The sequence below is a fragment of the Orbicella faveolata genome, unplaced genomic scaffold (genome assembly GCF_042242905.1).
Source record: "Orbicella faveolata isolate gen_17 unplaced genomic scaffold, um_ofav_v1 contig_23, whole genome shotgun sequence".
Lineage (NCBI taxonomy): Eukaryota > Metazoa > Cnidaria > Anthozoa > Scleractinia > Merulinidae > Orbicella > Orbicella faveolata.
The window spans coordinates 1-17691 of NW_028301551.1; the positions used below are offsets into that span (position 1 = coordinate 1).

Sequence of the window (17691 nt, forward strand, 5' to 3'; positions counted from 1 at the left end):
TGTGATTTGAAGTCTTAGCTGGCTTTGGAATCTCTCGGTTAAGTAGCCGAGACTTAATTGGAAATTCATCACAACAGCAATTAAAGGCCTTCCTTCTAAGAGACTTAAAAGAGAGTCCAAGCAATTGGGCAAGGTTTGAGTTGTTTCTTTCGTCTACGACCACACCACAGGGAACGTACCGGTTCTCGTCCGATCACCGAAGTCAAGTCCTGTTGGGCGGCGTCAGTACCTGGCTGGGTGACCACCTGGGAATACGCCGTGTTGTAGACTTTTGGAGCCATTTTGGGACTGGACTCTTCAGAGAAGATTTCCATACGCCTCCACATCATTGATCCCTCTGTTTTCAAAATGTTTTCTTTTTTTTTAAATGATTTTTCCAGCAAGTTGACAGCATATTAGAACGTTTTCTTGTTTGATTACAGCACTGCAACACTGAGCAGCACACTGGAGGCAATCTCTTGAATGTGGCTTTGATGACTGACCATTGGAGAATCGCCCTTTTGTGATTTGAAGTCTTAGCTGGCTTTGGAATCTCTCGGTTAAGTAGCCGAGACGTAATTGGAAATTCATCACAACAGCAATTAAAGGCCTTCCTTCTAAGAGACTTAAAAGAGAGTCCAAGCAATTGGGCAAGGTTTGAGTTGTTTCTTTCGTCTACGACCACACCACAGGGAACGTACCGGTTCTCGTCCGATCACCGAAGTCAAGTCCTGTTGGGCGGCGTCAGTACCTGGCTGGGTGACCACCTGGGAATACGCCGTGTTGTAGACTTTTGGAGCCATTTTGGGACTGGACTCTTCAGAGAAGATTTCCATACGCCTCCACATCATTGATCCCTCTGTTTTCAAAATGTTTTCTTTTTTTTTTAATGATTTTTCCAGCAAGTTGACAGCATATTAGAACGTTTTCTTGTTTGATTACAGCACTGCAACACTGAGCAGCACACTGGAGGCAATCTCTTGAATGTGGCTTTGATGACTGACCATTGGAGAATCGCCCTTTTGTGATTTGAAGTCTTAGCTGGCTTTGGAATCTCTCGGTTAAGTAGCCGAGACGTAATTGGAAATTCATCACAACAGCAATTAAAGGCCTTCCTTCTAAGAGACTTAAAAGAGAGTCCAAGCAATTGGGCAAGGTTTGAGTTGTTTCTTTCGTCTACGACCACACCACAGGGAACGTACCGGTTCTCGTCCGATCACCGAAGTCAAGTCCTGTTGGGCGGCGTCAGTACCTGGCTGGGTGACCACCTGGGAATACGCCGTGTTGTAGACTTTTGGAGCCATTTTGGGACTGGACTCTTCAGAGAAGATTTCCATACGCCTCCACATCATTGATCCCTCTGTTTTCAAAATGTTTTCTTTTTTTTTTAAATGATTTTTCCAGCAAGTTGACAGCATATTAGAACGTTTTCTTGTTTGATTACAGCACTGCAACACTGAGCAGCACACTGGAGGCAATCTCTTGAATGTGGCTTTGATGACTGACCATTGGAGAATCGCCCTTTTGTGATTTGAAGTCTTAGCTGGCTTTGGAATCTCTCGGTTAAGTAGCCGAGACGTAATTGGAAATTCATCACAACAGCAATTAAAGGCCTTCCTTCTAAGAGACTTAAAAGAGAGTCCAAGCAATTGGGCAAGGTTTGAGTTGTTTCTTTCGTCTACGACCACACCACAGGGAACGTACCGGTTCTCGTCCGATCACCGAAGTCAAGTCCTGTTGGGCGGCGTCAGTACCTGGCTGGGTGACCACCTGGGAATACGCCGTGTTGTAGACTTTTGGAGCCATTTTGGGACTGGACTCTTCAGAGAAGATTTCCATACGCCTCCACATCATTGATCCCTCTGTTTTCAAAATGTTTTCTTTTTTTTTTAAATGATTTTTCCAGCAAGTTGACAGCATATTAGAACGTTTTCTTGTTTGATTACAGCACTGCAACACTGAGCAGCACACTGGAGGCAATCTCTTGAATGTGGCTTTGATGACTGACCATTGGAGAATCGCCCTTTTGTGATTTGAAGTCTTAGCTGGCTTTGGAATCTCTCGGTTAAGTAGCCGAGACGTAATTGGAAATTCATCACAACAGCAATTAAAGGCCTTCCTTCTAAGAGACTTAAAAGAGAGTCCAAGCAATTGGGCAAGGTTTGAGTTGTTTCTTTCGTCTACGACCACACCACAGGGAACGTACCGGTTCTCGTCCGATCACCGAAGTCAAGTCCTGTTGGGCGGCGTCAGTACCTGGCTGGGTGACCACCTGGGAATACGCCGTGTTGTAGACTTTTGGAGCCATTTTGGGACTGGACTCTTCAGAGAAGATTTCCATACGCCTCCACATCATTGATCCCTCTGTTTTCAAAATGTTTTCTTTTTTTTTTAAATGATTTTTCCAGCAAGTTGACAGCATATTAGAACGTTTTCTTGTTTGATTACAGCACTGCAACACTGAGCAGCACACTGGAGGCAATCTCTTGAATGTGGCTTTGATGACTGACCATTGGAGAATCGCCCTTTTGTGATTTGAAGTCTTAGCTGGCTTTGGAATCTCTCGGTTAAGTAGCCGAGACGTAATTGGAAATTCATCACAACAGCAATTAAAGGCCTTCCTTCTAAGAGACTTAAAAGAGAGTCCAAGCAATTGGGCAAGGTTTGAGTTGTTTCTTTCGTCTACGACCACACCACAGGGAACGTACCGGTTCTCGTCCGATCACCGAAGTCAAGTCCTGTTGGGCGGCGTCAGTACCTGGCTGGGTGACCACCTGGGAATACGCCGTGTTGTAGACTTTTGGAGCCATTTTGGGACTGGACTCTTCAGAGAAGATTTCCATACGCCTCCACATCATTGATCCCTCTGTTTTCAAAATGTTTTCTTTTTTTTTTAAATGATTTTTCCAGCAAGTTGACAGCATATTAGAACGTTTTCTTGTTTGATTACAGCACTGCAACACTGAGCAGCACACTGGAGGCAATCTCTTGAATGTGGCTTTGATGACTGACCATTGGAGAATCGCCCTTTTGTGATTTGAAGTCTTAGCTGGCTTTGGAATCTCTCGGTTAAGTAGCCGAGACGTAATTGGAAATTCATCACAACAGCAATTAAAGGCCTTCCTTCTAAGAGACTTAAAAGAGAGTCCAAGCAATTGGGCAAGGTTTGAGTTGTTTCTTTCGTCTACGACCACACCACAGGGAACGTACCGGTTCTCGTCCGATCACCGAAGTCAAGTCCTGTTGGGCCGGCGTCAGTACCTGGCTGGGTGACCACCTGGGAATACGCCGTGTTGTAGACTTTTGGAGCCATTTTGGGACTGGACTCTTCAGAGAAGATTTCCATACGCCTCCACATCATTGATCCCTCTGTTTTCAAAATGTTTTCTTTTTTTTTTAAATGATTTTTCCAGCAAGTTGACAGCATATTAGAACGTTTTCTTGTTTGATTACAGCACTGCAACACTGAGCAGCACACTGGAGGCAATCTCTTGAATGTGGCTTTGATGACTGACCATTGGAGAATCGCCCTTTTGTGATTTGAAGTCTTAGCTGGCTTTGGAATCTCTCGGTTAAGTAGCCGAGACGTAATTGGAAATTCATCACAACAGCAATTAAAGGCCTTCCTTCTAAGAGACTTAAAAGAGAGTCCAAGCAATTGGGCAAGGTTTGAGTTGTTTCTTTCGTCTACGACCACACCACAGGGAACGTACCGGTTCTCGTCCGATCACCGAAGTCAAGTCCTGTTGGGCGGCGTCAGTACCTGGCTGGGTGACCACCTGGGAATACGCCGTGTTGTAGACTTTTGGAGCCATTTTGGGACTGGACTCTTCAGAGAAGATTTCCATACGCCTCCACATCATTGATCCCTCTGTTTTCAAAATGTTTTCTTTTTTTTTTAAATGATTTTTCCAGCAAGTTGACAGCATATTAGAACGTTTTCTTGTTTGATTACAGCACTGCAACACTGAGCAGCACACTGGAGGCAATCTCTTGAATGTGGCTTTGATGACTGACCATTGGAGAATCGCCCTTTTGTGATTTGAAGTCTTAGCTGGCTTTGGAATCTCTCGGTTAAGTAGCCGAGACGTAATTGGAAATTCATCACAACAGCAATTAAAGGCCTTCCTTCTAAGAGACTTAAAAGAGAGTCCAAGCAATTGGGCAAGGTTTGAGTTGTTTCTTTCGTCTACGACCACACCACAGGGAACGTACCGGTTCTCGTCCGATCACCGAAGTCAAGTCCTGTTGGGCGGCGTCAGTACCTGGCTGGGTGACCACCTGGGAATACGCCGTGTTGTAGACTTTTGGAGCCATTTTGGGACTGGACTCTTCAGAGAAGATTTCCATACGCCTCCACATCATTGATCCCTCTGTTTTCAAAATGTTTTCTTTTTTTTTTAAATGATTTTTCCAGCAAGTTGACAGCATATTAGAACGTTTTCTTGTTTGATTACAGCACTGCAACACTGAGCAGCACACTGGAGGCAATCTCTTGAATGTGGCTTTGATGACTGACCATTGGAGAATCGCCCTTTTGTGATTTGAAGTCTTAGCTGGCTTTGGAATCTCTCGGTTAAGTAGCCGAGACGTAATTGGAAATTCATCACAACAGCAATTAAAGGCCTTCCTTCTAAGAGACTTAAAAGAGAGTCCAAGCAATTGGGCAAGGTTTGAGTTGTTTCTTTCGTCTACGACCACACCACAGGGAACGTACCGGTTCTCGTCCGATCACCGAAGTCAAGTCCTGTTGGGCGGCGTCAGTACCTGGCTGGGTGACCACCTGGGAATACGCCGTGTTGTAGACTTTTGGAGCCATTTTGGGACTGGACTCTTCAGAGAAGATTTCCATACGCCTCCACATCATTGATCCCTCTGTTTTCAAAATGTTTTCTTTTTTTTTTAAATGATTTTTCCAGCAAGTTGACAGCATATTAGAACGTTTTCTTGTTTGATTACAGCACTGCAACACTGAGCAGCACACTGGAGGCAATCTCTTGAATGTGGCTTTGATGACTGACCATTGGAGAATCGCCCTTTTGTGATTTGAAGTCTTAGCTGGCTTTGGAATCTCTCGGTTAAGTAGCCGAGACGTAATTGGAAATTCATCACAACAGCAATTAAAGGCCTTCCTTCTAAGAGACTTAAAAGAGAGTCCAAGCAATTGGGCAAGGTTTGAGTTGTTTCTTTCGTCTACGACCACACCACAGGGAACGTACCGGTTCTCGTCCGATCACCGAAGTCAAGTCCTGTTGGGCGGCGTCAGTACCTGGCTGGGTGACCACCTGGGAATACGCCGTGTTGTAGACTTTTGGAGCCATTTTGGGACTGGACTCTTCAGAGAAGATTTCCATACGCCTCCACATCATTGATCCCTCTGTTTTCAAAATGTTTTCTTTTTTTTTTAAATGATTTTTCCAGCAAGTTGACAGCATATTAGAACGTTTTCTTGTTTGATTACAGCACTGCAACACTGAGCAGCACACTGGAGGCAATCTCTTGAATGTGGCTTTGATGACTGACCATTGGAGAATCGCCCTTTTGTGATTTGAAGTCTTAGCTGGCTTTGGAATCTCTCGGTTAAGTAGCCGAGACGTAATTGGAAATTCATCACAACAGCAATTAAAGGCCTTCCTTCTAAGAGACTTAAAAGAGAGTCCAAGCAATTGGGCAAGGTTTGAGTTGTTTCTTTCGTCTACGACCACACCACAGGGAACGTACCGGTTCTCGTCCGATCACCGAAGTCAAGTCCTGTTGGGCGGCGTCAGTACCTGGCTGGGTGACCACCTGGGAATACGCCGTGTTGTAGACTTTTGGAGCCATTTTGGGACTGGACTCTTCAGAGAAGATTTCCATACGCCTCCACATCATTGATCCCTCTGTTTTCAAAATGTTTTCTTTTTTTTTTAAATGATTTTTCCAGCAAGTTGACAGCATATTAGAACGTTTTCTTGTTTGATTACAGCACTGCAACACTGAGCAGCACACTGGAGGCAATCTCTTGAATGTGGCTTTGATGACTGACCATTGGAGAATCGCCCTTTTGTGATTTGAAGTCTTAGCTGGCTTTGGAATCTCTCGGTTAAGTAGCCGAGACGTAATTGGAAATTCATCACAACAGCAATTAAAGGCCTTCCTTCTAAGAGACTTAAAAGAGAGTCCAAGCAATTGGGCAAGGTTTGAGTTGTTTCTTTCGTCTACGACCACACCACAGGGAACGTACCGGTTCTCGTCCGATCACCGAAGTCAAGTCCTGTTGGGCGGCGTCAGTACCTGGCTGGGTGACCACCTGGGAATACGCCGTGTTGTAGACTTTTGGAGCCATTTTGGGACTGGACTCTTCAGAGAAGATTTCCATACGCCTCCACATCATTGATCCCTCTGTTTTCAAAATGTTTTCTTTTTTTTTTAAATGATTTTTCCAGCAAGTTGACAGCATATTAGAACGTTTTCTTGTTTGATTACAGCACTGCAACACTGAGCAGCACACTGGAGGCAATCTCTTGAATGTGGCTTTGATGACTGACCATTGGAGAATCGCCCTTTTGTGATTTGAAGTCTTAGCTGGCTTTGGAATCTCTCGGTTAAGTAGCCGAGACGTAATTGGAAATTCATCACAACAGCAATTAAAGGCCTTCCTTCTAAGAGACTTAAAAGAGAGTCCAAGCAATTGGGCAAGGTTTGAGTTGTTTCTTTCGTCTACGACCACACCACAGGGAACGTACCGGTTCTCGTCCGATCACCGAAGTCAAGTCCTGTTGGGCGGCGTCAGTACCTGGCTGGGTGACCACCTGGGAATACGCCGTGTTGTAGACTTTTGGAGCCATTTTGGGACTGGACTCTTCAGAGAAGATTTCCATACGCCTCCACATCATTGATCCCTCTGTTTTCAAAATGTTTTCTTTTTTTTTTAAATGATTTTTCCAGCAAGTTGACAGCATATTAGAACGTTTTCTTGTTTGATTACAGCACTGCAACACTGAGCAGCACACTGGAGGCAATCTCTTGAATGTGGCTTTGATGACTGACCATTGGAGAATCGCCCTTTTGTGATTTGAAGTCTTAGCTGGCTTTGGAATCTCTCGGTTAAGTAGCCGAGACGTAATTGGAAATTCATCACAACAGCAATTAAAGGCCTTCCTTCTAAGAGACTTAAAAGAGAGTCCAAGCAATTGGGCAAGGTTTGAGTTGTTTCTTTCGTCTACGACCACACCACAGGGAACGTACCGGTTCTCGTCCGATCACCGAAGTCAAGTCCTGTTGGGCGGCGTCAGTACCTGGCTGGGTGACCACCTGGGAATACGCCGTGTTGTAGACTTTTGGAGCCATTTTGGGACTGGACTCTTCAGAGAAGATTTCCATACGCCTCCACATCATTGATCCCTCTGTTTTCAAAATGTTTTCTTTTTTTTTTAAATGATTTTTCCAGCAAGTTGACAGCATATTAGAACGTTTTCTTGTTTGATTACAGCACTGCAACACTGAGCAGCACACTGGAGGCAATCTCTTGAATGTGGCTTTGATGACTGACCATTGGAGAATCGCCCTTTTGTGATTTGAAGTCTTAGCTGGCTTTGGAATCTCTCGGTTAAGTAGCCGAGACGTAATTGGAAATTCATCACAACAGCAATTAAAGGCCTTCCTTCTAAGAGACTTAAAAGAGAGTCCAAGCAATTGGGCAAGGTTTGAGTTGTTTCTTTCGTCTACGACCACACCACAGGGAACGTACCGGTTCTCGTCCGATCACCGAAGTCAAGTCCTGTTGGGCGGCGTCAGTACCTGGCTGGGTGACCACCTGGGAATACGCCGTGTTGTAGACTTTTGGAGCCATTTTGGGACTGGACTCTTCAGAGAAGATTTCCATACGCCTCCACATCATTGATCCCTCTGTTTTCAAAATGTTTTCTTTTTTTTTTAAATGATTTTTCCAGCAAGTTGACAGCATATTAGAACGTTTTCTTGTTTGATTACAGCACTGCAACACTGAGCAGCACACTGGAGGCAATCTCTTGAATGTGGCTTTGATGACTGACCATTGGAGAATCGCCCTTTTGTGATTTGAAGTCTTAGCTGGCTTTGGAATCTCTCGGTTAAGTAGCCGAGACGTAATTGGAAATTCATCACAACAGCAATTAAAGGCCTTCCTTCTAAGAGACTTAAAAGAGAGTCCAAGCAATTGGGCAAGGTTTGAGTTGTTTCTTTCGTCTACGACCACACCACAGGGAACGTACCGGTTCTCGTCCGATCACCGAAGTCAAGTCCTGTTGGGCGGCGTCAGTACCTGGCTGGGTGACCACCTGGGAATACGCCGTGTTGTAGACTTTTGGAGCCATTTTGGGACTGGACTCTTCAGAGAAGATTTCCATACGCCTCCACATCATTGATCCCTCTGTTTTCAAAATGTTTTCTTTTTTTTTTAAATGATTTTTCCAGCAAGTTGACAGCATATTAGAACGTTTTCTTGTTTGATTACAGCACTGCAACACTGAGCAGCACACTGGAGGCAATCTCTTGAATGTGGCTTTGATGACTGACCATTGGAGAATCGCCCTTTTGTGATTTGAAGTCTTAGCTGGCTTTGGAATCTCTCGGTTAAGTAGCCGAGACGTAATTGGAAATTCATCACAACAGCAATTAAAGGCCTTCCTTCTAAGAGACTTAAAAGAGAGTCCAAGCAATTGGGCAAGGTTTGAGTTGTTTCTTTCGTCTACGACCACACCACAGGGAACGTACCGGTTCTCGTCCGATCACCGAAGTCAAGTCCTGTTGGGCGGCGTCAGTACCTGGCTGGGTGACCACCTGGGAATACGCCGTGTTGTAGACTTTTGGAGCCATTTTGGGACTGGACTCTTCAGAGAAGATTTCCATACGCCTCCACATCATTGATCCCTCTGTTTTCAAAATGTTTTCTTTTTTTTTTAAATGATTTTTCCAGCAAGTTGACAGCATATTAGAACGTTTTCTTGTTTGATTACAGCACTGCAACACTGAGCAGCACACTGGAGGCAATCTCTTGAATGTGGCTTTGATGACTGACCATTGGAGAATCGCCCTTTTGTGATTTGAAGTCTTAGCTGGCTTTGGAATCTCTCGGTTAAGTAGCCGAGACGTAATTGGAAATTCATCACAACAGCAATTAAAGGCCTTCCTTCTAAGAGACTTAAAAGAGAGTCCAAGCAATTGGGCAAGGTTTGAGTTGTTTCTTTCGTCTACGACCACACCACAGGGAACGTACCGGTTCTCGTCCGATCACCGAAGTCAAGTCCTGTTGGGCGGCGTCAGTACCTGGCTGGGTGACCACCTGGGAATACGCCGTGTTGTAGACTTTTGGAGCCATTTTGGGACTGGACTCTTCAGAGAAGATTTCCATACGCCTCCACATCATTGATCCCTCTGTTTTCAAAATGTTTTCTTTTTTTTTTAAATGATTTTTCCAGCAAGTTGACAGCATATTAGAACGTTTTCTTGTTTGATTACAGCACTGCAACACTGAGCAGCACACTGGAGGCAATCTCTTGAATGTGGCTTTGATGACTGACCATTGGAGAATCGCCCTTTTGTGATTTGAAGTCTTAGCTGGCTTTGGAATCTCTCGGTTAAGTAGCCGAGACGTAATTGGAAATTCATCACAACAGCAATTAAAGGCCTTCCTTCTAAGAGACTTAAAAGAGAGTCCAAGCAATTGGGCAAGGTTTGAGTTGTTTCTTTCGTCTACGACCACACCACAGGGAACGTACCGGTTCTCGTCCGATCACCGAAGTCAAGTCCTGTTGGGCGGCGTCAGTACCTGGCTGGGTGACCACCTGGGAATACGCCGTGTTGTAGACTTTTGGAGCCATTTTGGGACTGGACTCTTCAGAGAAGATTTCCATACGCCTCCACATCATTGATCCCTCTGTTTTCAAAATGTTTTCTTTTTTTTTTAAATGATTTTTCCAGCAAGTTGACAGCATATTAGAACGTTTTCTTGTTTGATTACAGCACTGCAACACTGAGCAGCACACTGGAGGCAATCTCTTGAATGTGGCTTTGATGACTGACCATTGGAGAATCGCCCTTTTGTGATTTGAAGTCTTAGCTGGCTTTGGAATCTCTCGGTTAAGTAGCCGAGACGTAATTGGAAATTCATCACAACAGCAATTAAAGGCCTTCCTTCTAAGAGACTTAAAAGAGAGTCCAAGCAATTGGGCAAGGTTTGAGTTGTTTCTTTCGTCTACGACCACACCACAGGGAACGTACCGGTTCTCGTCCGATCACCGAAGTCAAGTCCTGTTGGGCGGCGTCAGTACCTGGCTGGGTGACCACCTGGGAATACGCCGTGTTGTAGACTTTTGGAGCCATTTTGGGACTGGACTCTTCAGAGAAGATTTCCATACGCCTCCACATCATTGATCCCTCTGTTTTCAAAATGTTTTCTTTTTTTTTTAAATGATTTTTCCAGCAAGTTGACAGCATATTAGAACGTTTTCTTGTTTGATTACAGCACTGCAACACTGAGCAGCACACTGGAGGCAATCTCTTGAATGTGGCTTTGATGACTGACCATTGGAGAATCGCCCTTTTGTGATTTGAAGTCTTAGCTGGCTTTGGAATCTCTCGGTTAAGTAGCCGAGACGTAATTGGAAATTCATCACAACAGCAATTAAAGGCCTTCCTTCTAAGAGACTTAAAAGAGAGTCCAAGCAATTGGGCAAGGTTTGAGTTGTTTCTTTCGTCTACGACCACACCACAGGGAACGTACCGGTTCTCGTCCGATCACCGAAGTCAAGTCCTGTTGGGCGGCGTCAGTACCTGGCTGGGTGACCACCTGGGAATACGCCGTGTTGTAGACTTTTGGAGCCATTTTGGGACTGGACTCTTCAGAGAAGATTTCCATACGCCTCCACATCATTGATCCCTCTGTTTTCAAAATGTTTTCTTTTTTTTTTAAATGATTTTTCCAGCAAGTTGACAGCATATTAGAACGTTTTCTTGTTTGATTACAGCACTGCAACACTGAGCAGCACACTGGAGGCAATCTCTTGAATGTGGCTTTGATGACTGACCATTGGAGAATCGCCCTTTTGTGATTTGAAGTCTTAGCTGGCTTTGGAATCTCTCGGTTAAGTAGCCGAGACGTAATTGGAAATTCATCACAACAGCAATTAAAGGCCTTCCTTCTAAGAGACTTAAAAGAGAGTCCAAGCAATTGGGCAAGGTTTGAGTTGTTTCTTTCGTCTACGACCACACCACAGGGAACGTACCGGTTCTCGTCCGATCACCGAAGTCAAGTCCTGTTGGGCGGCGTCAGTACCTGGCTGGGTGACCACCTGGGAATACGCCGTGTTGTAGACTTTTGGAGCCATTTTGGGACTGGACTCTTCAGAGAAGATTTCCATACGCCTCCACATCATTGATCCCTCTGTTTTCAAAATGTTTTCTTTTTTTTTTAAATGATTTTCCCAGCAAGTTGACAGCATATTAGAACGTTTTCTTGTTTGATTACAGCACTGCAACACTGAGCAGCACACTGGAGGCAATCTCTTGAATGTGGCTTTGATGACTGACCATTGGAGAATCGCCCTTTTGTGATTTGAAGTCTTAGCTGGCTTTGGAATCTCTCGGTTAAGTAGCCGAGACGTAATTGGAAATTCATCACAACAGCAATTAAAGGCCTTCCTTCTAAGAGACTTAAAAGAGAGTCCAAGCAATTGGGCAAGGTTTGAGTTGTTTCTTTCGTCTACGACCACACCACAGGGAACGTACCGGTTCTCGTCCGATCACCGAAGTCAAGTCCTGTTGGGCGGCGTCAGTACCTGGCTGGGTGACCACCTGGGAATACGCCGTGTTGTAGACTTTTGGAGCCATTTTGGGACTGGACTCTTCAGAGAAGATTTCCATACGCCTCCACATCATTGATCCCTCTGTTTTCAAAATGTTTTCTTTTTTTTTTAAATGATTTTTCCAGCAAGTTGACAGCATATTAGAACGTTTTCTTGTTTGATTACAGCACTGCAACACTGAGCAGCACACTGGAGGCAATCTCTTGAATGTGGCTTTGATGACTGACCATTGGAGAATCGCCCTTTTGTGATTTGAAGTCTTAGCTGGCTTTGGAATCTCTCGGTTAAGTAGCCGAGACGTAATTGGAAATTCATCACAACAGCAATTAAAGGCCTTCCTTCTAAGAGACTTAAAAGAGAGTCCAAGCAATTGGGCAAGGTTTGAGTTGTTTCTTTCGTCTACGACCACACCACAGGGAACGTACCGGTTCTCGTCCGATCACCGAAGTCAAGTCCTGTTGGGCGGCGTCAGTACCTGGCTGGGTGACCACCTGGGAATACGCCGTGTTGTAGACTTTTGGAGCCATTTTGGGACTGGACTCTTCAGAGAAGATTTCCATACGCCTCCACATCATTGATCCCTCTGTTTTCAAAATGTTTTCTTTTTTTTTTAAATGATTTTTCCAGCAAGTTGACAGCATATTAGAACGTTTTCTTGTTTGATTACAGCACTGCAACACTGAGCAGCACACTGGAGGCAATCTCTTGAATGTGGCTTTGATGACTGACCATTGGAGAATCGCCCTTTTGTGATTTGAAGTCTTAGCTGGCTTTGGAATCTCTCGGTTAAGTAGCCGAGACGTAATTGGAAATTCATCACAACAGCAATTAAAGGCCTTCCTTCTAAGAGACTTAAAAGAGAGTCCAAGCAATTGGGCAAGGTTTGAGTTGTTTCTTTCGTCTACGACCACACCACAGGGAACGTACCGGTTCTCGTCCGATCACCGAAGTCAAGTCCTGTTGGGCGGCGTCAGTACCTGGCTGGGTGACCACCTGGGAATACGCCGTGTTGTAGACTTTTGGAGCCATTTTGGGACTGGACTCTTCAGAGAAGATTTCCATACGCCTCCACATCATTGATCCCTCTGTTTTCAAAATGTTTTCTTTTTTTTTTAAATGATTTTTCCAGCAAGTTGACAGCATATTAGAACGTTTTCTTGTTTGATTACAGCACTGCAACACTGAGCAGCACACTGGAGGCAATCTCTTGAATGTGGCTTTGATGACTGACCATTGGAGAATCGCCCTTTTGTGATTTGAAGTCTTAGCTGGCTTTGGAATCTCTCGGTTAAGTAGCCGAGACGTAATTGGAAATTCATCACAACAGCAATTAAAGGCCTTCCTTCTAAGAGACTTAAAAGAGAGTCCAAGCAATTGGGCAAGGTTTGAGTTGTTTCTTTCGTCTACGACCACACCACAGGGAACGTACCGGTTCTCGTCCGATCACCGAAGTCAAGTCCTGTTGGGCGGCGTCAGTACCTGGCTGGGTGACCACCTGGGAATACGCCGTGTTGTAGACTTTTGGAGCCATTTTGGGACTGGACTCTTCAGAGAAGATTTCCATACGCCTCCACATCATTGATCCCTCTGTTTTCAAAATGTTTTCTTTTTTTTTTAAATGATTTTTCCAGCAAGTTGACAGCATATTAGAACGTTTTCTTGTTTGATTACAGCACTGCAACACTGAGCAGCACACTGGAGGCAATCTCTTGAATGTGGCTTTGATGACTGACCATTGGAGAATCGCCCTTTTGTGATTTGAAGTCTTAGCTGGCTTTGGAATCTCTCGGTTAAGTAGCCGAGACGTAATTGGAAATTCATCACAACAGCAATTAAAGGCCTTCCTTCTAAGAGACTTAAAAGAGAGTCCAAGCAATTGGGCAAGGTTTGAGTTGTTTCTTTCGTCTACGACCACACCACAGGGAACGTACCGGTTCTCGTCCGATCACCGAAGTCAAGTCCTGTTGGGCGGCGTCAGTACCTGGCTGGGTGACCACCTGGGAATACGCCGTGTTGTAGACTTTTGGAGCCATTTTGGGACTGGACTCTTCAGAGAAGATTTCCATACGCCTCCACATCATTGATCCCTCTGTTTTCAAAATGTTTTCTTTTTTTTTTAAATGATTTTTCCAGCAAGTTGACAGCATATTAGAACGTTTTCTTGTTTGATTACAGCACTGCAACACTGAGCAGCACACTGGAGGCAATCTCTTGAATGTGGCTTTGATGACTGACCATTGGAGAATCGCCCTTTTGTGATTTGAAGTCTTAGCTGGCTTTGGAATCTCTCGGTTAAGTAGCCGAGACGTAATTGGAAATTCATCACAACAGCAATTAAAGGCCTTCCTTCTAAGAGACTTAAAAGAGAGTCCAAGCAATTGGGCAAGGTTTGAGTTGTTTCTTTCGTCTACGACCACACCACAGGGAACGTACCGGTTCTCGTCCGATCACCGAAGTCAAGTCCTGTTGGGCGGCGTCAGTACCTGGCTGGGTGACCACCTGGGAATACGCCGTGTTGTAGACTTTTGGAGCCATTTTGGGACTGGACTCTTCAGAGAAGATTTCCATACGCCTCCACATCATTGATCCCTCTGTTTTCAAAATGTTTTCTTTTTTTTTTAAATGATTTTTCCAGCAAGTTGACAGCATATTAGAACGTTTTCTTGTTTGATTACAGCACTGCAACACTGAGCAGCACACTGGAGGCAATCTCTTGAATGTGGCTTTGATGACTGACCATTGGAGAATCGCCCTTTTGTGATTTGAAGTCTTAGCTGGCTTTGGAATCTCTCGGTTAAGTAGCCGAGACGTAATTGGAAATTCATCACAACAGCAATTAAAGGCCTTCCTTCTAAGAGACTTAAAAGAGAGTCCAAGCAATTGGGCAAGGTTTGAGTTGTTTCTTTCGTCTACGACCACACCACAGGGAACGTACCGGTTCTCGTCCGATCACCGAAGTCAAGTCCTGTTGGGCGGCGTCAGTACCTGGCTGGGTGACCACCTGGGAATACGCCGTGTTGTAGACTTTTGGAGCCATTTTGGGACTGGACTCTTCAGAGAAGATTTCCATACGCCTCCACATCATTGATCCCTCTGTTTTCAAAATGTTTTCTTTTTTTTTTAAATGATTTTTCCAGCAAGTTGACAGCATATTAGAACGTTTTCTTGTTTGATTACAGCACTGCAACACTGAGCAGCACACTGGAGGCAATCTCTTGAATGTGGCTTTGATGACTGACCATTGGAGAATCGCCCTTTTGTGATTTGAAGTCTTAGCTGGCTTTGGAATCTCTCGGTTAAGTAGCCGAGACGTAATTGGAAATTCATCACAACAGCAATTAAAGGCCTTCCTTCTAAGAGACTTAAAAGAGAGTCCAAGCAATTGGGCAAGGTTTGAGTTGTTTCTTTCGTCTACGACCACACCACAGGGAACGTACCGGTTCTCGTCCGATCACCGAAGTCAAGTCCTGTTGGGCGGCGTCAGTACCTGGCTGGGTGACCACCTGGGAATACGCCGTGTTGTAGACTTTTGGAGCCATTTTGGGACTGGACTCTTCAGAGAAGATTTCCATACGCCTCCACATCATTGATCCCTCTGTTTTCAAAATGTTTTCTTTTTTTTTTAAATGATTTTTCCAGCAAGTTGACAGCATATTAGAACGTTTTCTTGTTTGATTACAGCACTGCAACACTGAGCAGCACACTGGAGGCAATCTCTTGAATGTGGCTTTGATGACTGACCATTGGAGAATCGCCCTTTTGTGATTTGAAGTCTTAGCTGGCTTTGGAATCTCTCGGTTAAGTAGCCGAGACGTAATTGGAAATTCATCACAACAGCAATTAAAGGCCTTCCTTCTAAGAGACTTAAAAGAGAGTCCAAGCAATTGGGCAAGGTTTGAGTTGTTTCTTTCGTCTACGACCACACCACAGGGAACGTACCGGTTCTCGTCCGATCACCGAAGTCAAGTCCTGTTGGGCGGCGTCAGTACCTGGCTGGGTGACCACCTGGGAATACGCCGTGTTGTAGACTTTTGGAGCCATTTTGGGACTGGACTCTTCAGAGAAGATTTCCATACGCCTCCACATCATTGATCCCTCTGTTTTCAAAATGTTTTCTTTTTTTTTTAAATGATTTTTCCAGCAAGTTGACAGCATATTAGAACGTTTTCTTGTTTGATTACAGCACTGCAACACTGAGCAGCACACTGGAGGCAATCTCTTGAATGTGGCTTTGATGACTGACCATTGGAGAATCGCCCTTTTGTGATTTGAAGTCTTAGCTGGCTTTGGAATCTCTCGGTTAAGTAGCCGAGACGTAATTGGAAATTCATCACAACAGCAATTAAAGGCCTTCCTTCTAAGAGACTTAAAAGAGAGTCCAAGCAATTGGGCAAGGTTTGAGTTGTTTCTTTCGTCTACGACCACACCACAGGGAACGTACCGGTTCTCGTCCGATCACCGAAGTCAAGTCCTGTTGGGCGGCGTCAGTACCTGGCTGGGTGACCACCTGGGAATACGCCGTGTTGTAGACTTTTGGAGCCATTTTGGGACTGGACTCTTCAGAGAAGATTTCCATACGCCTCCACATCATTGATCCCTCTGTTTTCAAAATGTTTTCTTTTTTTTTTAAATGATTTTTCCAGCAAGTTGACAGCATATTAGAACGTTTTCTTGTTTGATTACAGCACTGCAACACTGAGCAGCACACTGGAGGCAATCTCTTGAATGTGGCTTTGATGACTGACCATTGGAGAATCGCCCTTTTGTGATTTGAAGTCTTAGCTGGCTTTGGAATCTCTCGGTTAAGTAGCCGAGACGTAATTGGAAATTCATCACAACAGCAATTAAAGGCCTTCCTTCTAAGAGACTTAAAAGAGAGTCCAAGCAATTGGGCAAGGTTTGAGTTGTTTCTTTCGTCTACGACCACACCACAGGGAACGTACCGGTTCTCGTCCGATCACCGAAGTCAAGTCCTGTTGGGCGGCGTCAGTACCTGGCTGGGTGACCACCTGGGAATACGCCGTGTTGTAGACTTTTGGAGCCATTTTGGGACTGGACTCTTCAGAGAAGATTTCCATACGCCTCCACATCATTGATCCCTCTGTTTTCAAAATGTTTTCTTTTTTTTTTAAATGATTTTTCCAGCAAGTTGACAGCATATTAGAACGTTTTCTTGTTTGATTACAGCACTGCAACACTGAGCAGCACACTGGAGGCAATCTCTTGAATGTGGCTTTGATGACTGACCATTGGAGAATCGCCCTTTTGTGATTTGAAGTCTTAGCTGGCTTTGGAATCTCTCGGTTAAGTAGCCGAGACGTAATTGGAAATTCATCACAACAGCAATTAAAGGCCTTCCTTCTAAGAGACTTAAAAGAGAGTCCAAGCAATTGGGCAAGGTTTGAGTTGTTTCTTTCGTCTACGACCACACCACAGGGAACGTACCGGTTCTCGTCCGATCACCGAAGTCAAGTCCTGTTGGGCGGCGTCAGTACCTGGCTGGGTGACCACCTGGGAATACGCCGTGTTGTAGACTTTTGGAGCCATTTTGGGACTGGACTCTTCAGAGAAGATTTCCATACGCCTCCACATCATTGATCCCTCTGTTTTCAAAATGTTTTCTTTTTTTTTTAAATGATTTTTCCAGCAAGTTGACAGCATATTAGAACGTTTTCTTGTTTGATTACAGCACTGCAACACTGAGCAGCACACTGGAGGCAATCTCTTGAATGTGGCTTTGATGACTGACCATTGGAGAATCGCCCTTTTGTGATTTGAAGTCTTAGCTGGCTTTGGAATCTCTCGGTTAAGTAGCCGAGACGTAATTGGAAATTCATCACAACAGCAATTAAAGGCCTTCCTTCTAAGAGACTTAAAAGAGAGTCCAAGC

The 17691-nt window shown here is 44.6% G+C and overlaps 34 non-coding genes and 1 pseudogene across 34 annotated transcripts; all 35 read left to right on the top strand.

Moving 5' to 3' along the window:
- Nucleotides 1-151: 151 nt before the first annotated feature.
- LOC149111419 (5S ribosomal RNA) lies at nt 152-270 on the top strand. Its single transcript, XR_016207647.1, has one exon. It is a non-coding gene; the product is annotated as a 5S ribosomal RNA (ribosomal RNA).
- Nucleotides 271-652: 382 nt separating this feature from the next.
- Nucleotides 653-771, top strand: LOC149111420 (5S ribosomal RNA). The gene has a single exon (XR_016207658.1). It is a non-coding gene; the product is annotated as a 5S ribosomal RNA (ribosomal RNA).
- Nucleotides 772-1153: 382 nt separating this feature from the next.
- On the top strand, nt 1154-1272 carry LOC149111421 (5S ribosomal RNA). Its single transcript, XR_016207669.1, has one exon. It is a non-coding gene; the product is annotated as a 5S ribosomal RNA (ribosomal RNA).
- A 383-nt stretch (nt 1273-1655) lies between these two features.
- LOC149111422 (5S ribosomal RNA) lies at nt 1656-1774 on the top strand. The gene has a single exon (XR_016207680.1). It is a non-coding gene; the product is annotated as a 5S ribosomal RNA (ribosomal RNA).
- Nucleotides 1775-2157: 383 nt separating this feature from the next.
- Nucleotides 2158-2276, top strand: LOC149111423 (5S ribosomal RNA). Its single transcript, XR_016207689.1, has one exon. It is a non-coding gene; the product is annotated as a 5S ribosomal RNA (ribosomal RNA).
- Nucleotides 2277-2659: 383 nt separating this feature from the next.
- On the top strand, nt 2660-2778 carry LOC149111424 (5S ribosomal RNA). The gene has a single exon (XR_016207648.1). It is a non-coding gene; the product is annotated as a 5S ribosomal RNA (ribosomal RNA).
- Nucleotides 2779-3161: 383 nt separating this feature from the next.
- On the top strand, nt 3162-3281 carry LOC149111425 (5S ribosomal RNA; annotated as a pseudogene).
- Nucleotides 3282-3664: 383 nt separating this feature from the next.
- On the top strand, nt 3665-3783 carry LOC149111426 (5S ribosomal RNA). The gene has a single exon (XR_016207649.1). It is a non-coding gene; the product is annotated as a 5S ribosomal RNA (ribosomal RNA).
- A 383-nt stretch (nt 3784-4166) lies between these two features.
- LOC149111427 (5S ribosomal RNA) lies at nt 4167-4285 on the top strand. The gene has a single exon (XR_016207650.1). It is a non-coding gene; the product is annotated as a 5S ribosomal RNA (ribosomal RNA).
- Nucleotides 4286-4668: 383 nt separating this feature from the next.
- LOC149111428 (5S ribosomal RNA) lies at nt 4669-4787 on the top strand. Its single transcript, XR_016207651.1, has one exon. It is a non-coding gene; the product is annotated as a 5S ribosomal RNA (ribosomal RNA).
- Nucleotides 4788-5170: 383 nt separating this feature from the next.
- Nucleotides 5171-5289, top strand: LOC149111429 (5S ribosomal RNA). Its single transcript, XR_016207652.1, has one exon. It is a non-coding gene; the product is annotated as a 5S ribosomal RNA (ribosomal RNA).
- A 383-nt stretch (nt 5290-5672) lies between these two features.
- Nucleotides 5673-5791, top strand: LOC149111430 (5S ribosomal RNA). The gene has a single exon (XR_016207653.1). It is a non-coding gene; the product is annotated as a 5S ribosomal RNA (ribosomal RNA).
- A 383-nt stretch (nt 5792-6174) lies between these two features.
- Nucleotides 6175-6293, top strand: LOC149111431 (5S ribosomal RNA). Its single transcript, XR_016207654.1, has one exon. It is a non-coding gene; the product is annotated as a 5S ribosomal RNA (ribosomal RNA).
- A 383-nt stretch (nt 6294-6676) lies between these two features.
- LOC149111432 (5S ribosomal RNA) lies at nt 6677-6795 on the top strand. The gene has a single exon (XR_016207655.1). It is a non-coding gene; the product is annotated as a 5S ribosomal RNA (ribosomal RNA).
- A 383-nt stretch (nt 6796-7178) lies between these two features.
- On the top strand, nt 7179-7297 carry LOC149111433 (5S ribosomal RNA). The gene has a single exon (XR_016207656.1). It is a non-coding gene; the product is annotated as a 5S ribosomal RNA (ribosomal RNA).
- Nucleotides 7298-7680: 383 nt separating this feature from the next.
- Nucleotides 7681-7799, top strand: LOC149111434 (5S ribosomal RNA). Its single transcript, XR_016207657.1, has one exon. It is a non-coding gene; the product is annotated as a 5S ribosomal RNA (ribosomal RNA).
- A 383-nt stretch (nt 7800-8182) lies between these two features.
- LOC149111435 (5S ribosomal RNA) lies at nt 8183-8301 on the top strand. Its single transcript, XR_016207659.1, has one exon. It is a non-coding gene; the product is annotated as a 5S ribosomal RNA (ribosomal RNA).
- A 383-nt stretch (nt 8302-8684) lies between these two features.
- Nucleotides 8685-8803, top strand: LOC149111436 (5S ribosomal RNA). Its single transcript, XR_016207660.1, has one exon. It is a non-coding gene; the product is annotated as a 5S ribosomal RNA (ribosomal RNA).
- A 383-nt stretch (nt 8804-9186) lies between these two features.
- On the top strand, nt 9187-9305 carry LOC149111437 (5S ribosomal RNA). The gene has a single exon (XR_016207661.1). It is a non-coding gene; the product is annotated as a 5S ribosomal RNA (ribosomal RNA).
- A 383-nt stretch (nt 9306-9688) lies between these two features.
- Nucleotides 9689-9807, top strand: LOC149111438 (5S ribosomal RNA). Its single transcript, XR_016207662.1, has one exon. It is a non-coding gene; the product is annotated as a 5S ribosomal RNA (ribosomal RNA).
- Nucleotides 9808-10190: 383 nt separating this feature from the next.
- LOC149111439 (5S ribosomal RNA) lies at nt 10191-10309 on the top strand. Its single transcript, XR_016207663.1, has one exon. It is a non-coding gene; the product is annotated as a 5S ribosomal RNA (ribosomal RNA).
- A 383-nt stretch (nt 10310-10692) lies between these two features.
- Nucleotides 10693-10811, top strand: LOC149111440 (5S ribosomal RNA). The gene has a single exon (XR_016207664.1). It is a non-coding gene; the product is annotated as a 5S ribosomal RNA (ribosomal RNA).
- A 383-nt stretch (nt 10812-11194) lies between these two features.
- Nucleotides 11195-11313, top strand: LOC149111441 (5S ribosomal RNA). The gene has a single exon (XR_016207665.1). It is a non-coding gene; the product is annotated as a 5S ribosomal RNA (ribosomal RNA).
- Nucleotides 11314-11696: 383 nt separating this feature from the next.
- LOC149111442 (5S ribosomal RNA) lies at nt 11697-11815 on the top strand. Its single transcript, XR_016207666.1, has one exon. It is a non-coding gene; the product is annotated as a 5S ribosomal RNA (ribosomal RNA).
- A 383-nt stretch (nt 11816-12198) lies between these two features.
- LOC149111443 (5S ribosomal RNA) lies at nt 12199-12317 on the top strand. Its single transcript, XR_016207667.1, has one exon. It is a non-coding gene; the product is annotated as a 5S ribosomal RNA (ribosomal RNA).
- A 383-nt stretch (nt 12318-12700) lies between these two features.
- Nucleotides 12701-12819, top strand: LOC149111444 (5S ribosomal RNA). Its single transcript, XR_016207668.1, has one exon. It is a non-coding gene; the product is annotated as a 5S ribosomal RNA (ribosomal RNA).
- Nucleotides 12820-13202: 383 nt separating this feature from the next.
- LOC149111445 (5S ribosomal RNA) lies at nt 13203-13321 on the top strand. Its single transcript, XR_016207670.1, has one exon. It is a non-coding gene; the product is annotated as a 5S ribosomal RNA (ribosomal RNA).
- A 383-nt stretch (nt 13322-13704) lies between these two features.
- Nucleotides 13705-13823, top strand: LOC149111446 (5S ribosomal RNA). The gene has a single exon (XR_016207671.1). It is a non-coding gene; the product is annotated as a 5S ribosomal RNA (ribosomal RNA).
- Nucleotides 13824-14206: 383 nt separating this feature from the next.
- On the top strand, nt 14207-14325 carry LOC149111447 (5S ribosomal RNA). The gene has a single exon (XR_016207672.1). It is a non-coding gene; the product is annotated as a 5S ribosomal RNA (ribosomal RNA).
- A 383-nt stretch (nt 14326-14708) lies between these two features.
- LOC149111448 (5S ribosomal RNA) lies at nt 14709-14827 on the top strand. The gene has a single exon (XR_016207673.1). It is a non-coding gene; the product is annotated as a 5S ribosomal RNA (ribosomal RNA).
- Nucleotides 14828-15210: 383 nt separating this feature from the next.
- LOC149111449 (5S ribosomal RNA) lies at nt 15211-15329 on the top strand. Its single transcript, XR_016207674.1, has one exon. It is a non-coding gene; the product is annotated as a 5S ribosomal RNA (ribosomal RNA).
- A 383-nt stretch (nt 15330-15712) lies between these two features.
- On the top strand, nt 15713-15831 carry LOC149111450 (5S ribosomal RNA). Its single transcript, XR_016207675.1, has one exon. It is a non-coding gene; the product is annotated as a 5S ribosomal RNA (ribosomal RNA).
- A 383-nt stretch (nt 15832-16214) lies between these two features.
- On the top strand, nt 16215-16333 carry LOC149111451 (5S ribosomal RNA). The gene has a single exon (XR_016207676.1). It is a non-coding gene; the product is annotated as a 5S ribosomal RNA (ribosomal RNA).
- Nucleotides 16334-16716: 383 nt separating this feature from the next.
- LOC149111452 (5S ribosomal RNA) lies at nt 16717-16835 on the top strand. Its single transcript, XR_016207677.1, has one exon. It is a non-coding gene; the product is annotated as a 5S ribosomal RNA (ribosomal RNA).
- Nucleotides 16836-17218: 383 nt separating this feature from the next.
- LOC149111453 (5S ribosomal RNA) lies at nt 17219-17337 on the top strand. The gene has a single exon (XR_016207678.1). It is a non-coding gene; the product is annotated as a 5S ribosomal RNA (ribosomal RNA).
- Nucleotides 17338-17691: the final 354 nt, after the last annotated feature.